The 17,614-nt window shown below is 44.8% G+C and overlaps 1 long non-coding RNA gene across 1 annotated transcript in view; it reads left to right on the top strand.

Moving 5' to 3' along the window:
• The window catches only part of LOC140213759 (uncharacterized), an 82,469-nt gene extending 75,709 nt beyond the window's left edge, over window positions 1-6,760 (top strand). The window contains exons 3-5 of the long non-coding RNA XR_011890694.1: window positions 1,445-1,554; window positions 2,567-2,698; window positions 6,414-6,760. This is a non-coding gene — a long non-coding RNA (uncharacterized lncRNA). The remainder of the gene's footprint in view (window positions 1-1,444; window positions 1,555-2,566; window positions 2,699-6,413) is intronic.
• Window positions 6,761-17,614: the final 10,854 nt, after the last annotated feature.

Genomic DNA, 17,614 nt, shown 5'->3' with positions numbered 1-17,614 from the left:
GGCCTTGAGTGAATGAAAGCTTGCTGCCTTTGTAATTTGCCACATGTTACATGAATTGGCAATGGAGCACTGCATCACGTTTCCGCATGCTACATACACGTTGCCTGCGCTAATGGGCTGGGGAGCCAAGTAATGTTGCAATGCAAATGGTAGTTGCGATGTTGGAAGGATGTTTACTTACCTATTTTATGTCCAAGGAAGGGTGGCTGATTCATGTAATTGGTATTGCAATAAATTTGTATGAAGAGCTTATACTTAGTCTATAAAACAATAAACAGTGCCTTCTTTTAACTGCATTAATAATGCCTGACAATGAGGATTTGTAGAGAGGAGCTCATCACAGAATATACAAGCAGCCCTGTTTGCCGTTACATGTTCCTCTGAGGGATTTTGCTTGTTAAGATAGAACATTTTAGTCGAAAGAGAGATTATTTCTTGTTTTAATAATCTGTATAAGTTACTTGAAGAATACTGAACTTAGGTCTTCCCGACAAAATTCCCAACGTTTCCCTGTTTTCGCCTTACCAAAACACCTGATTTTTACTGACTTCTACATTTCCAAAAATATAAAACGCAATAAGGAAGGAACTCAAAAGAGAATGCTCACATAACTAAGAACGATGGGTAAATTTTTGTGTGAGGAAGTGTGCAGAAGTACAAGACAAATATTTACAGATAAACAACAGATTACAGCCCTTCAGGAATAAAAGGTGGAAATGCTCACTTTTAAAGATATGGCATTTTGCTAGTGTCCCATGTATTGTGCATACTATTGAGTGTAGTAGGTTGCAAGTGGTACCTGTTGAGATAAAGGTTTCAGACTGGTGGCAACGGTAGTGTGTCACTCGCGCTCCTGAAGGATTGCTGACCTCCGCACCAGCTATCATTACGAAGCGGCTGCGTGTGTCATTCTCAGTCTTCTGTTTCCAGGTTTTGAAGGCTGCAGTCAGAAAATGAAACTGATGTGTGATTACGTTCCAGTAATTTGCTGCTTGTAGCTGTGCCAAAAGTTCTCAAGAATATGCATGCTTGTCATGAAATTATCTATACCAGTATGTTCGTTTGTTGAAACGAGTGAATTGTATTATTTGCTGAAAGAAAAAATGGCATAGCTGAAAGTAAACAATACTTATCCATTTGCATTAGTACATTATTTGTTCTTAATTTTACGAGGCAGTTTTGTTATCGTTTAGGCGCAATAGCCGGTTTGAACCCTTGAGTACAAAACAACACGGGCACCACGCAGTGGACAAACAACGTAACACGATCCGCGACTCGAAACCGTAGGAGGTCGCTGTAGTTTCGCAGGTGCGTTCGCGAAAGTGCGGCTGACATTCTCTTTGGTGTCGCGGGGAAAAAGTGAATGTGGGGATCTGTGCTGTTTTTCGTGTGCTAAATTAATCAAGTGCTGATAATTCTTCCTATTCCATTTTACCACGGCTAGGGAACCGGAGAGAAGGCAATTATTGGCGAGAATACGATGCGTGCGTCGGCCATGGATAGCGGCGATGCGAACTTTTGGGAATGTTCATCGAGACAGTTGCGTCTGGCTAGGTATTTCTTCTTTTTTATTATTATTCAGCGTGTCACCTCTGAAGCAAGTCTCCAAACCAAAATGCAACGCGATAAATGCTTTATTATCACACCTGCATGTTGGTGCACGCCGACGTGCAAGAGCAGCATAAAGTACGAGTTGCACAGAACTAGGCTTCTTTAACTTGTCATTGCGTTTACTATTGGAATTAGGGCGAGCGGCGATATACGCCAGGATGGGAATTAGGGTCCTTGCAAAGCATTTTAGCATTCGGCCTGTGCATCTGCTAACCCAGGTGTGAAAATTCAGAAGCCAGAGATTGTTGCCATAAAAGTTGCAGTTTGTATGGCAACAAAAACTGCAGAATTGGTTACATTTTTATAAGCGCGCTGATTTGCACAAAGCAGCACGTTTATTGATTGTAGCATTTAGAATGTGAAGTACAGCCATGTTTCTGCCGGCGCAGCGAATGACAAGCCATTGTATCCTGAAATCGTGAGCACAACTACGTCACTCTAGCACAACCGTCGGCGCATTTTGCGCGCTGAAAGAATTTTACTGGGTACTGCCGGTCTCAAACAAGGTTTGTTTCTGATTGTGCTAAATGTTCTGACGTTATATGAGATCAGGCATCACGAACGGGCGTGTTATATAGGCACCTTCTTCCCGCCCGAAATCTGTCTTCAACCGTCAACGTTAAAGCCTGTTAGGAGTAAGTGCGCATTCTCTTCGGTGGTGCAGGACCAGAAAGGTTTCGCTTTCCACCCTTGCAAATGGAAATTACCATTGATTAACCACGTCAGTCATTGTCACGGAAGATTTCTCACCTGACATTGATGTGAAGCGGTGCTCCTCGTACTCGGGAACAAAGTCGTGGACGTTAATGTAGTGCGACCGTGTCTCGTCGAAAGCAACGAAACGTTCGTTGCACATGTCGCATTGGAGCTTCGCTACTCTGGGCAGAGACAGGTGATGTTGTTTGTGCACGTTTATCATGTGCCACTTCAAATTGCTCGCCTTTGAACATCGCAGGTCGCAGTAGTGGCATACGATCGGTTTATGATTCTCGGTCGTCTCCATGTCCGGAAACTTCCGGTTCCCGAAGGTCGCCGTACGTTTCGAGACCAGTGCTTGGATCGCAAAGCTGCCCGGGACACTCGAGAGGTTAGGGCCTTAAGCAGCTTTAGCCAACGACTGTCGCGCGCCTGGAGTACACCAAAATACTAAGCCCGCGCTTTTCGGCTTCGTCGGATGCCGCTAGGGGCCGACTTGCCGCTGCACTCGTGCCATAGTGAACCGAAACTACTCGTTCCCTATAGGTACCTTCGCCCCAATAGTCATGTTATGCGATGAAGCACACCTGCTATGCAGTGAAGCGTACCAAGAGTGGAACGTGCGTATAGTCACGGGCCTAGAATGTGTTGCGCAGTCTCCGGTTACAGTGCGAGCACCGAGATAACTAGCGGGAGTCTTAGTGTAATTAATTGAAACGTAGTATGCAGGCGCTGTGACAGTGCCCTTTTCCACTCCTAATATGCTTCACTGCATAGCCAATATGCGTCACTTGCGATAGTGTATGCTTCACTGCATTACACAAGTGTACTGCAACATAGCTGACTTTAAGACGCCTCTTATGCGCATCGGTGCCCCTTTGCACTCTGTTTCACTGCATAACAAAGAAGCTTCACCTGAAATAGTGTGCTTTACACCAAAACACTGGTGTACTGCAGTAAAGCATGCTATTGAAAGTCTGTCATTGCATGCATACCGCACGACTCAGCTAATGTTAGCCAATTATAAGGCCTACAGTGTTTGGTCGTCAGAAGTCTGATGGTTGAACACCATGGCTTTTAATGAGCCCCTCACCAGGTCTGGCCATTTTGAGCCGACAAGCGCAGAGTATTCGTCTGCTTGTTGCCATGGTCGTGCTGTCATCTGCGCAGGTACCGAAACTATCCCATTTTCTATCATGTTCCAGCATATGATCATGCTCTGCGATCCACTTGTACTGCCTTGTACAAATTGAACCACTGGTACAGGCAATACCTCGCTGACAACATACTATTTTCTATCTGAACCAGTACATCAAAAAAAAAAAAGAAAGAAAAAGAAAAAACACGTTCGTTGAGGGATAGGCCACAGTGCTAGTTTGGTGGGGGGTTAGGTAATACCATTAGTTGCTTCTGCTTTATAAACGTGAGGCTGAAATGGTAGAGCTAGGTTGATTGTTATGGGCTGCTTGAGCAATATCGCAACTCAGGGTGCATAACTGCCTTTGCGAATATTGTTTAAAAAAATCCGATTTTCGATTTCCAGCTTTTCAAGCACCTTCAGAATTATGTGCTGAGGGAATGGTTTTCTGCGGTGTATTTTGGCTGGCTCACTTGGTCATCTGCTATGCTGCTACATTGGCTCTCACACTGTATAGCAGCACTTTTGTCATCTTGTCATGTGTGATGCAGGTGCATAGCACTTACATCAGCATGCCATGCATGAATTACATTTTCACTTTGGACTTATGCTGTCGAAGTGAACTTCACTTAAACTGAGCATGTGTGAAGAATGTTATTCTTCGTTGCCAGAGTAGTGTCTGTTGATGCATCTTAGTTCATAACTTGTGCATGGGAATGCATGTGTGAACAAATGACTAGTGATCTTTTGTTGCTACAGAAATTTGTCCATGAGGTTTTTGAACATCAGCATTGCTACAGCGGTACCACCACTCATATATTTAGCTGTCTGCTTAAAACATTAGGTTAGATAAAAGGCATAAATTGGTTACGTTACATAAATAAGATGGGTCAGAGCGGTCACCTCTGCGAGCTAGCTATGTGATTGGCTTACCACGCGACGTCAAGAACACTTGAAACATGCCGCTACATGAAGCACGTTTTTATTAGCAAATGTGTGTATACTTTTTTGTGCGCTTGTAAATATGCAGAAAGGAAGGACAGAGTCCAAACCAACTGGAAGTAGACAGCTTTCCCATCACTTCAGACAGGTGGGACACTTATATGGATGGAATAAAAGTAGTGGGAGAGAACCCTGGCTTGGGAGGAGGGTGATGTTTAATCACTCTTAGCTCTACATATAGTGTGCCAACATGAAAATTCTTGTGAGAAGCTGTTCCATAGGGAATAGGTAATATCAGGGAAGTAGAACGTCTCTACAGCTGCACCTGTATAAATTTATGACAAGGCATAGTGAAAGGACTTCAAGAGAGGGCAGGTAGCAGATAGTTTCCCTTCCATTCTTCCTAGAAGGAATCAACGTAAGAAAAGCATCAAGGCACTGCATGATTTGTCGTGTCTGCTTGATTGCACGTTCTAGAAGTACTGATTGTTGGGTGTGTTCGTAATCCATACTCGAGGAATAATGGCACAAACGAACAAATTAGATAGAAAAACAGACAAGCTAGACTTAACCGTGATTTTCTATCTTGTCCCTGCTCGTTTGCACCATTCTTCCATGAGTATTGATTGCACCAAATAAAAAGTTGACTTTTTACAGATCCCAGCACTGTTCATTGTAGCTTTTCAGCATGTGATGGAAGATGTAGCATTCAAACCTTTGAACATTGGATACCCAGTGCAATGTGTGCATCTTGTTTTATGGAACAGATAACACATAAGACCAGCTGTGAAAATTGACCTTGCGGTTTAAACAGTTCCAATTCTTTTTGGATGGCTTGAGAAAAAAAGTGATTAGAGTTGAGTGTACTACTATTTTATGCTCACATGTGCAATGCATTGACATGTGAAGTCAGTTTGTCACAGTGTGCAAACCTGTAACGCAATTTCTTTGCTTCGTGAAAATTTTAAATGCCGAAAGACCTGGTTGCAGCACAAGAAACCGATTTCTGTGTGTAAAGCTGGTCACATGTAGGGTAAAATAATTTTTAATTACAACAATGCTGCTAGGATTCTTCTGAATACTTGGTTGTGACAAGCATGATTAGGTAGTGCAGCAAGCATAAAATGCTTCACAGGTAGCCATGCCCGTGTTAGTGTTCCACTGCTGAGCTCGAGGGCTGCCCATTCAATTCTCAACTGCAGCAGTAACATTCATCTAGAGGCTTGTGCATCACTTCTCTACCAAGTAGTTGGTGTTTATGTGGAAGACTGACTAAATTGGCATGGCATCATATTCAGTATGGCAACAAACGATAGAGGCAAATTAAAAAAAAAAAGGCTCTTCAAACATGAGCACTAACAACAGGAAAAAGTATGAAGATAAATGTAGCATTTTTGCATAATCAAAATCCAGTATGGCACATGTCATACCGTGTTATTGTAAAATGTCTACAGTATGCTTTGTGCAGCATACCAGAAGCTTTCAAATCATACTCTTTGTCAAGTGCACCTTATTATTGCACAAAAAATGTGTTACCAAATATTGAGCAAAACTGGTGGATAGGAAGCTTTGTTTCTATGTTGAGGTATTGCATCTAACAAGCCATGTACTACATCTGTCAGCTTGCCTTCTGCTACGCTGCACAAAGAAGAGGTCGGGTACTTAATCTGATTTTTGTTACCTACTTTCATCTGATGTGACATGTGGAAAGCTTTAAATGAGCATACTATGTACACTTGAACACCACTGCAACAAAATTACTTGTGGAATGAAGCATTCGCTGTGACCTGGCTGAATTCCTATCTTACTTGTGTAGCATCGTCGGCTTTATACTGACAAGTACAACAAAGGAATTTGAACGTCCCGGACAGCTTATTTGATTTACAATGAATGCACCTAGCAGTGCCATTGCTACTCTGCGCATACCCAACTGAGCTGTGGTCAGTGCTAGAACTAGTGATATACTTTAGTCCTGCTGCTGTGCTCTAGGAATTTCTGTATTCAACTCGTATGCCACTTATTGCAGAGGGCAAAACTGCCATCGATTACACCAAGGTTGCCATCGAGGTGAGTCTTTTGGCCCCGACAACCTACAATACCTACAGGACGGAAAAGAAGCGAAGGTCGAGTACAACATTGGTAAAGAGCCTGAAGACAAAAAATTGTCAACAGTGCCATTTGACACTCGGCAGCCGTATCTTGCATCGCTCCCAGGTTTCACCGTGGAATACGTATGAATCTTGGCAACAAGTTTGCATAAGATCAGCAACACTTGCACATTTCATCAGGTGAAGTGTGTAGAATAGAGTTTGAAACCTTTTTCACTACGTATTTTTTTTTAAGTTGTGTTCAATAAAGATGTATTTTGCTGGCTGTGCTTAGCTTGTCCTATATAGTGTGATAGGGTAACTTTCCAAGAAAGTGGCTTGTAAAAGTAGGATTTAGGTCCTGAGCATTTAGTTATAAAGGCGCATCATGAAGTTGTACATGATGGGTAATTTTTTAATGAAATTCACTGGCATATATCAGTCACCAAGGTAGCAAAAACATATGCACAGCCTCCTACAAAGTGTTGCTTTGAGACATTAGGCAGCATCAGTATCAATTCCAGTGAACCACTTCGCTATTCAGAGCATGGCAGTTTCTTATGAACAGTTGGTGGAATTAGCACTGCTTCATGCACTTCAAGCAATTGCAGCATGTTGCGTGAGAACTGCTACGAAATGTAAATATTGTGATTGCAATGGAATAGGTCAGTAGAAAATAGTGAGAGTAAAGTGAAGGTGGATATGTCTAAAGTGACTACTGTGGCAGAAAGAGTGCATCACCAGGCCACAACAGTGCATGTTCGTTGCAGGTAGTTTTAATCAGCTTATTTCAATGTATTGAGCTTGCAGACATCAGATCCTAAGAAAAGGGAGTGGGGGGGGGGGGGGGGGCTTTGGCTGCAAGGGTATTAAAGATCCTGGTATTCCTGGTAAGTTGGTGTATTACAAGTCTTCAAAACCCTGAAAAGAAAAAGTGAAGTGGTAATCAAAATGGGTGATAACTAAAGCTTTGGCATGCACAAATTCAGCTACTCAGCATACACCAATTCGAACCAAAATAAGGCATTTCACAAAATATGGGACAGACCAATACTGTTCCAACACAGCTTTTGAAGACTATGCATACCAGTTGTAATTGAGAAACGGGATTTGGTGTGACAGCTACTGATGACAGGTTACAGTTCTCCTTGTACCTGATAATGCAAGATTTAAAGGGACAGACAACCACTTAGAACATGCATTGAGATAACCCTGCTGATGGAAAGCTTGCCTCTTGCACTGGTTAAAATCGGCCATGTTCTCATTAAATGTGGATTTATACTTTTAACTCGCCAAAAGTATTGAAGGTGACCTGTGGCACCCTATGTGGCAAAAACAAGAGGCCTATAATATGACCTGCTATTAGTGTATGTGCTTCCTGGTCTTTTCATTGGTATTGAAATGCAGTACAAATTTTTCTGTTATAAGCATTTTATAACTTGCAATGTGCAGATAGGCCTTTGTTTGTAGTGAGTACAAAAGTGGCGCTGCCTTTGATGAGTTGGCTTGGCTTGTTTATCGACAGCATAACAATGACGAGGGCCAGCCAGCCATGACGTAGGCATGCATTTAGTGGAAAAACCTACAAATATAACATCTGTACAACAATGCAAACTTATTGTACCAGCTTCTTATTTTCAAAACTGGCTTAAAGCTCAAAATGTAGGTGGTTAACCACAGTCACAATCCCTCTTGTGAAAGTAGAATGATGGGCGGCTTTCACAATTGCCAAGGCTAGTGATCGGCATTGCTGGAGGAGGGACTCTTTCAGAAGCTGCTCAAACCAAAAGTTATGGTTACAAAATATCCATGTGCTCTTAGAAATAACCGCTGCATCTATAAATACTACCAAGGGTGAACTTTGCATAGCCATAAAAAAAATTAGGTCCTTTTAAATATTGGTTGTCAGTCCCTTTAAATTGAACAGGGCTCGACAAAATGCTACCAGGTGCAATCCACATCCCAATATACATCTATTTATAATATCTACAGCGGGATACCCAATGGCCCAAACTAGTAGACATTTTGTCTCATTGGAATAGTGCAAGTGCAATGCCACATAGAACAAGTTTCAAGGCCAGAGCACTCCCTGAAGTCTACAATGCTATGTTATCACCTGGAGCCGGCTGAAAGAATGTGCATCTGCCTGGCCATCACTGCATTCCATGGCCATTCAGCTAACATTGTGCTCTCGTTCTAGTGCGGCTATGGCTCATCAAATGCTGTGAACTTTTTTTCATGCGTGGCCGTGGAGTGGAACACTATCTACACATCTTCATCCCTGATAGTTTGAACAGCCAGTCAAGTCGCTCAATTCGCCAAAGTCAAGTCGTGCAATTTTATCCTTTGCTTATGGTACATCAAAAATTTGGTGAAACTGCAAATTTTTTTTCACACTTACGTATGTCTTGTTCTTAGCTATTGGTCTTTCACAGAAATTGCTGAAAAATCTGGAAGAAAAAATAGATGCATAAGGTTTGCAAATATGTTGCTGTGCACCAAGAACACATGACAGTTACATAAACTTCATCCATCTGAGCATCTAAGGTGGGGAAATTGTTATATTGTAATCAAGAACAATCCCTGGCTATAGGCAGCAGGATTGCTAACAGCATCGAGTGCCGCAGTTGCACGAGCTTAGACAGTGCTCAGCGAAGCGCTCTACCCGTCATCGGCCCGTCGTGTAATAGACCCCCTTTATGATTGGTGCAGGTACATTCACCAATGCGTGGACGACCCATCCCTAACAATGAAGGAAACTAGACGACATAGTTCTCGAGGCAAGAACTGTGGAAGTTTCGAAATGCCGAAGTCCTCGTTCGTTACCTGCTAATGTTATTGACATGTTTGTTGAAGGTGTCGCTAAAGTCACTCTTGTTGATACCAGTGCAGGTGTTTCTGTTATGGATGCCACAATTTGCCTATCCCTTCGCAAGGTAACGACGCCTCTTTCTGGATTGTCGCTTCAGGTTGCAAGTGCTCAACCGCAGCCTGTACAGCCCGCGTCCTGATTCAAGACGTGATGTACACTATAAAATTTGTAGTGCTCTCATCATGCTCCCGCGCAATTTATTCTAGGATGGGATTTTCTCTCTTCCCCCAACACTGTAATCGATTGCGCTCGTGCTGAGGTTGAATTCACCCAGCTCAGTGACCTCACCTTCATTGATCCTCATTCTTCTGCTAACCTTGTCGTCAAGGGAGACACCAATATACCGCCGTGCTCGTCAGCACTTGAACCAGTCTCATGGTGTACTATCTACGATGCAACGGTCTTCTTCATGCCGTCTGACCTTTTATTGCCCGAAAAGCCCTTCCTCTGCCTTTTGCTATTTTTGCTCTCGCCACTGGTCTCAGCATAATGCCCGTTTATATCCCGGCTCGCATTGCTTCGTCACGAATGCCTTGGCCACGTCGAGGCCATCGACTCTATGCAGAGTGTATCCGTACCCAACAAAGTGCCCCCTGCGGCTGTCCTTGACCTGAGCACCCTCTATGCTTCTGATGCAACATCTACAGATGTCTTCAGCCCATTCATAGCCTAGGATCTGACACCCTTGCAGCGATCCCAGCTTCTTACAAGTCTGCAGCACTTCCAAAATTCTTTTGACGTCACACAAGCATTCTTAGGCTGCACATCGACACCGACTCCCAGCGTATCCGCTGCGGAATGCCGCATCATTGCCGACTAGGCCGACAACATTCTCAGTCGAGGCGTGATTAAACCTTCACAGAGCCCATGGGCTTCTCCTGTGGTACTTGTCACAAAGATAGACGGTTCCATACGCTTAAACAAGATTGCCGCGCATTGATGATGCTTTGGACTGCTTACACAAAGAGCCGAGTTCTCTTCATTGGACTTGTGGTCAGGCTACTGGCAGGTCCTGATAGCAAAGGCCGATCACCCAAAAACTGCTTGTTACATCAGATCGCCTATATGAGTTCACTGTCATGCCTTTCAGACTTTGCACCATGCCTGCTACATTCGAAAGGATGTTTTACGTGACCTACACCGCCTTCAGCACGTACCCAGTTCCTTAACCAACGCCGGTCTGCAGCTTAATCTCAAGGAATGTTGCTTTGCCGCATGCAAGTTGACGATCCTCGGCCACGTATGGTGTTGGGCTGCTGAGCACGAGGTCGCGGGATCGAATCCCGGCCACGGCGGCCGCATTTCGATGGGGGCGAAATGCGAAAACACCCGTGTACTTAGATTTAGGTGCACGTTAAAGAACCCCAGGTGGTCGAAATTTCCGGAGTCCTCCACTACGGCGTGCCTCATAATCAGAAAGTAGTTTTGGCTCGTAAAACCCCATAATTTTTTTTTTTTTAAATCCTTGGCCACGTGTCCAAGGGTGGCATTCTTCTGGATACCGAGATATTGCGGGCCGTCTCTGCATTTCAAAAGCCCACTACAGTGAAAGAACTTTGCAGTTTCATTGGTTTATGCTCTTATTTCCAGCGCTTCCTTCGAAATGTTGCCTAGATACTATAACCCCTCACTTTAAGGGACCCTGAAATTATTTTGATGATTTTCTACCAACTTACTGAGTCGTTAGAGTAGGTCCTTCTGATCATTAATTGACACATCTAAGTGCTCCACGTAAAGCGTGTAATTTATCATAAGGTTTTAAAAATGCACATCGCTGCCGATCTCGGCACACTGCTCGGCGGAATTTTAAGCCGCCCCTACCCATATGACGCCAGTGGGGCGAGCTATCCGATTGCCTGACCAGGGCGCGCGCAATCGATAATTTTTCCAACTTTATGGTAAACAAATGATGTTAGTAATACAGTAAAACCTCGTTAAGCCGTACCCGCTCAAACAGTAGTTCCGTTTCAAAAGTAGTAAAGTGAAATCCCCGACTCAGCGGCCATTGAACATAATGCATTTTGTATACGCATAAACCGTACCAGCTTGTCGCGTACGTATCGGTTGAAAAGTAGTGTTTTCACTTTTCGTCGCGCGATCACGGCGGTACATCGCCCCCGTCGGGCGGCCCCGGCAGAACAACAAGCCTCAGAGATCCGAACGGCTTCCAAGCGCAAACGCAGAGGGCGCTTGGAAGGGTGAAGCATTCATCCATCTCCCCATCCGAGAAGCCACATCAACATCACTTCGGCGCCGTGCCAGAGAGCGTTCTTTATTTCCTACGAGAAAGCGTTGTGACAACGTGCAAGCTAGGACTCTCGTCATGCCGAAGCTCGGGCAAAAACACCGCGTGCTTAGCATTCAGGAAAAAATGGACGTCGAACGTGGCATGATAAAGTCGGCGCTGGCACGCGAAAGGGATTTACCTTTAACTACCGTGTGTGGCATATGGAATGCAACGGAAAAGTTGTTCGGCAGTGCTGCTGCGACCGCGAAAAGATGTCGTATACGAGGTTCGACTTTTCCTGACGTGGAGGCGCTGGTGAACTGGTTAAAAGCAGCGCGGTCGAAGAACTTGCCTGTCAGCGGACCCCTACTTGTGGAGAAGGCCCTGGTTTTCGCTTCGCAGCTGAACCACGATGACTTTGTATGCACAATGGCTGGCTGGCGAGGTTCAAGGCGAGGCGCGGCGTAAACGCAAGAGTCGTTTCAGGAGAAGGTGCCGCTGGCGACGTGGATGGGGCAGAACAATGGCAAAGTGGTCAGCTGAGGCACATCCTGACCGACTACGCGCCCGACGATATCTTGAATATAGATGAGTCGGCGCTATTCTTCAAGGTGCTGCCAAACAGGACGCTTGCGTTTAAAGGTGAGACGTGTACTGGCGGCAAGCATGCCAAGGACCGGATTTCGGTTGCGTTCGGTGTAAATAAACATGTCGGCAACTGAAAAACTTCCACTTCTCGTGATCGGGAAGTCGGCCAAGCCGAGATGGTTTAAAGGCGCCCAACTGCCCTCCGGAGTTGTCTACCGCAGCAACACGAAAGCGTGGATGACGTCGAAACTTTTTGAAGAGTACATGCGCCTCATCGACCGCCGTTTCGTGGCGAAAAACAGAAAAGTTGTTATCTTGGATAATGCCTTGGCGCATGTCGCGCTTGATAACCTTGCAGCTGTCAAATTGGTGTTTCTGCCTCCTAACAACACAGCGATTGCACAACCCTTGGACCAAGGTGTCATTCGGGCTGTGAAACAGCTTTACAAAAGGAATCTGCTGCGCAGAATTCTTCTGGCCTTTGAGTGTGGCAAGATTTTTTCAATTGATCTGCTGGGCGCAGTTCACCTGCTCGAATACTCGTGGCGCCATGTTGAATCGGCGACCCTGCAGAACTGCTTCAAGCGCGCTGGCTTCATGGTGTGTGCGGGTGACGCCGAGGATGCTAGCGACGCGGTCGACCAGTCTTCTGACGCCGTCGACCAGTCTTCAGGCGCCGTCGACCAAGCTTGCGAAACACTACTCGCCGAAGTGCCGGAGCGGCACGGTGTTACCCAAGGCATTTCTTTCACCGACTTCAGGGACATCGATAGCGATGTTCAGACTTCTCCGGATATGTCCGACGAAGCTATAGTTGCCTCTGTTGCCGAAGTGTCGCGTAACGACTGCGATGAGGACGACAGCGACAGCATGGGCGATCCAGGCCCGACAGTGGCAGAAGCTGCACGTTATGTCAGCCTCATGCGGGTGTTTGCCGAGAAGAGGAGGCTGGTGGAAAAGCTGGCTCGCGTCTTAAGGGAGTTTGAGGCGGCTGTCGTCGCTGCCAGGCCGCCGCGCCATCAAACAAAGACCACAGACTTTTGTCGCCCAAAATGAATAAATAGTGTACGTTTTTTGCCCTTTCATTGCATTCTCTCCGAGTTCCGTTTTTGACAGGTAAGTGGGCGATCTCACGCTATTTCGGTTAAGCAGTACTACCGTTTAGTACCTACCTTTTTCGAGCTCCGGCCAACTACGGTTTAACGAGGTTTCACTGTAGTTGGAATGTTAGTTAATTTGTTTTTATAAAGAGAAAGTAACATAAAGAGAATGCACAAGAATATCCCAGTACACTTAAGCACTTCCAGCACACAGCAGGTGTCGTCTGCTTGTGTTACAACGTGCTCCGTCTTTGACGAGAGCTCCGGCATCAGTGTCGGTCTGTCTTTCCGCGAGCACTATGATTCGACTTTGTTGCGTCGTGGACTACAAACGTAGCAACTTGTAATATGTCAAGCTGCGACATCGTGTCCCTCTCTAAGGCAGCAGACAAGCGAACTGGCTGCTGCGCATCGGGTTGCCGCTATCCGATCAGCACCAGGATTTGCGCGATTGCGGCCGTCACTTTACACCGGAAGATTACATGGCCTGGCCGTGTCCCCTTGTGTGTCGTTTCAGGGGATGAACAGAAGCGCAAATGTGAATGGTCTGCATGGTGCAGCCTCCTGTTGGCAAGAGCTCAACCAGACACAGTATCAGTAACAAAATGTATTCTTCTTTGCTGCTGGTGTAAATTTTTCGCAGGAGTGTAATCGTTAACACGTTTTTGCAAATGTTTAAAATGTTTTACACTCGATTAGAGCAATATTAGCTCTTTCTTTTGCTGGTTAAGCTCTGCGCCAACGGGTGGCTGGACCGTGGATACCAATTTGCTGGTTAAGCTCTGCGCCAACGGGTGGCTGGACCGTGGATACCAATCAAGTATGTCTACGCTAAAGTTCCTTCATCAGTTTGAGTTTGTCTCCACCGTTCCATCGAAATTCGGAGCTCGCCAGTGGTTACCGGAATACCAGACATGTTCGGCGCTGCGACAGAATGCTCGCAACGCACGCTGCTTCGATAGCTCTCGCTTGGGGTCGAGGCCAAGCGGCTAGCGGAGAGGTTTCGCGTGGGCGGGGGCGGGCTCCAAAACAACCGGAAGTGGACGATGTGACGTCGCGTTGTGCCGCAAAACCAGTGAAGGCGGAGCTTAGCCCCGATTGCTCGGCGAACGAGTTGAGGAGGAAACACATGGCTAGGGAGGAGGGTAACTTGTAATTGCTTGTAGCTCCATTAATACGTAACGCTTCATTTAAATTGTGGTGTGAATATTCTACTTGAACTATACCCTACGCGTCTACAAAATCTGTCCGAACCGTTTCTGGGGCCCTTTAACTGCTTCGTGGCGCCATCGTGGCCCCTGCCTGCGACCATGCGTTCACCATCTTTCGCCGTCTTCTCACGACGGCACCTATTCTTTGCCATTGTGATCCTCAAGCTCCTACTGAAGTACATACCGACGTAAGTCGTGTAGGCCTCGGTGCTATTCTCGCACAGTGTCATCCTGCTCAGCCAGAATACGTCGTGGCTTATGCGAGCCGCGCGCTGACCAAGGCGGAGAGTATTACAGCGTCACGGAAAAGGAGTGCTTGACCATCGTCTGGGCGCTTGGCAAGTTTCGCCTTAATTTATAAGGCTGCTTTTATGATGTAGTGACCGACTGCCATGCGCTGTGTGGGCTTTCAAATTTAAAAGACCCATCTGGCCGCCTCCATCTAGCTCGGCATCCTCCTTAAGAGGAAGCTTAAGCTCAGGTGCTCCTATCTAAATACATTGAGAAGGGAAATTCGTTTTTCTCGGCAACCACTGCACCAAATTTGACGATGTTTCTTACATTTAAGAAAAGAATTCTAGTGACTGCTGGTTTAGAATTTTTCATTTAGGTTGACAATTTTTTATTAAAAGTTCGCCAAAATTGCAAATTTTCAGAAAACGAGACAATCAAGTTTAAAACTCTAACTGAACAATGAAAATGATATCACAATTCTGTGAATTTCTACTAATAGCACACCTACAGCGGACAAAATTGATATGTTACACATGAATCTAAAAAAATAGTATTATGGAAATACGGCTTTTGCAGAACCCTTGTACACATCGTAACCAGTTCACGTAAGATACAAATTGACATACCAAATTTGTCCGCTTTGACTGTTATAATAGATGCCGTTGACAGAACCGCGATATATGTGCTTGATGCAGAGCTATCAGATTGTAAACGTCGTGCTTCTATTCTTTTCGAACTTTCGAATTTTTCGAAATATTTTAAACGATATTCCGGCCCTAAATCGAAATTCTACTTCCAACAGACACTAGAATTTAACTTTCTCTCTCAAATGCAACAAATTTCATTAAAAGTGATGTAAAGATTATCTCAGAATAGCGTTTCTGTTTTACATGTATTTGAATAGGCCGCGTCAGAGTTGGGCCCGAGCTAAGCATTCCTCTTAAATAATTTGTCGAGGGATCAAATACATGGATAATAATTGCATTGCCATTGCCAATGGTGCTGCAAACGAATTCTAGAACGCTACGCACTGTCAAAATAAGTAGAATATGTCATTTTCATTAAAAAATCTACTCGTATGTTCCAAAAATTGTGCCCAAAATAACTTATATCAATACTTCCATTTTTTTGTCTATTTAATAAAGAAAATATCACACTATTTTTAGGACTATTTCAGTTCAAAAGCAGCAAAGCAGTGCACGCCGCTGATATGAAAAATGTAAAGGCCATGAAATGAACAAATTTAGGACAAATCTGTTAATGAAACTTTTGTCATTCAAGAACCGTGTTTACATTATGTGCGTATGCAACGGCCAGTGAAAAATCTCGATGACATTGGCATTCATTCCAATCTATTACGCAGGAGCAGCTGTCACCGGCCGTGTATCGTAATTTCACCGAAATTATAGTCGCAATAGAGAGCACGTATAATAAGCAGGGGTTCTGCACAATATACAAGGGCGAGTCAAATGAAAGTGAGCCAATGCGAATATATGACAAACGGGGTACTTTATTTAAAAGTAGCCTCCATGAGAATTTAGACATTTGTCCCATTGACTAAGGAGTCGCGTGATTCCAGTCTCATAAAATTCCTTGGGTTGCTGCTTTAAAAAGTCTGCAACTGACTCTTTCACGTCATCGTCCGGCACATATCTGGTTCCCTTGAACTGTTTTTTTTCGGTTGCCCCAAAATGTGGAAGTCTCAAGACGACAGGTCTGAGCTGTATGGCGAATGTTGCAGCGTTTCCCACTTGAACTTTGCCAGTTTTGTATTTAACACATCAGTGATGTGGGGACGGGCATTCTCGTGGAACAAGATGACCCCATCCGTCAATTTTCCACGTTGTTTGTTTTTGATTGCAACACGCAGCGGTTCCGGCATTTCACAGTACCGGAAACAATTGATAGTCTCTCAAGATTTAGCAAATTCTATCCGTAATGGTCCCTGACGATCGAAGAAAAAAAAAAGTCAACAACACCTTTCCAGCAGAAATGATGGCCTTTGCTTTCTTTGGGCGTGGTGAATTCGAATGTTTCCACTGTAAGCTTTGCCGTCGTGTTTCAGGCTCGTGATAGTGACACCATGGTTCGTCCCCGATCACAATTGCAGACAAGAAGTCGCCACCATCATTGTGATTGATACTGGATCAGATGAGTCAAGGCAGCGCCGAACCTCTGTCTTCTGGTGGTGGTTCAAAATCTTGGGCATCCATTGCGCACACAAAAGCCGATAACAGAGAGGTTCATGAATGATGGCGTGAACCGAAGCTTGACTGATGTTCACACGCTTTGCCAGTTCATCGATGCTTATCCTCCGTTCTTGGGTCATCAGCTCATCAACCTTTGCAATTTTGTTAAAGGTGATTTCACGATGGAATTTAGCACCGTTTTGGATCGTCTTTGCAATTTTCACGTCCTTCTTTGAACCGTGTGCTCCAAAGCTTAACATTGGCCAATGAAATGCGATGTTCAACGTACACGGCAGCCATACGGCGTCTAATTTCTTTTTGAAAAATACCTTCCGCAGTCGAAAGCTTCATGGCACCACGCTGTTCAACTTTTGGAGCTTCCAATGTGTCACGCAACCATGTTCAACTGAATGTATGAAAGCATTACAGAACCTTTATCCTCACACCTGCGTGTCAGTTTTGTAAATGAGACATCCCTCTCTTCTACGCACGTGCCTCGCAAATAAAGAACCGAACTATTAATGCGTGGGGCGGGTTAGCTCACTTTCATTTGACTTGCCCTGGTGCATTACAAATGCAAAGATGCAATGGGATACACAAACGCGATGATGATGATGATTGATGTTTAATGGCGCAAGGGCATCTAAGGCCAAAGAGCGCCAGTACATGTGTTATGGTTTAGTAACATTGTGAGATTAGGACTATGATTTAAAATAAAG

Source organism: Dermacentor andersoni, chromosome 10, assembly GCF_023375885.2.
Source record: "Dermacentor andersoni chromosome 10, qqDerAnde1_hic_scaffold, whole genome shotgun sequence".
In the NCBI taxonomy this organism is placed as follows: domain Eukaryota; kingdom Metazoa; phylum Arthropoda; class Arachnida; order Ixodida; family Ixodidae; genus Dermacentor; species Dermacentor andersoni.
The sequence above is the reverse complement of the archived record's forward strand: the minus strand, read 5'-3'. Positions and strand labels throughout refer to the sequence as shown.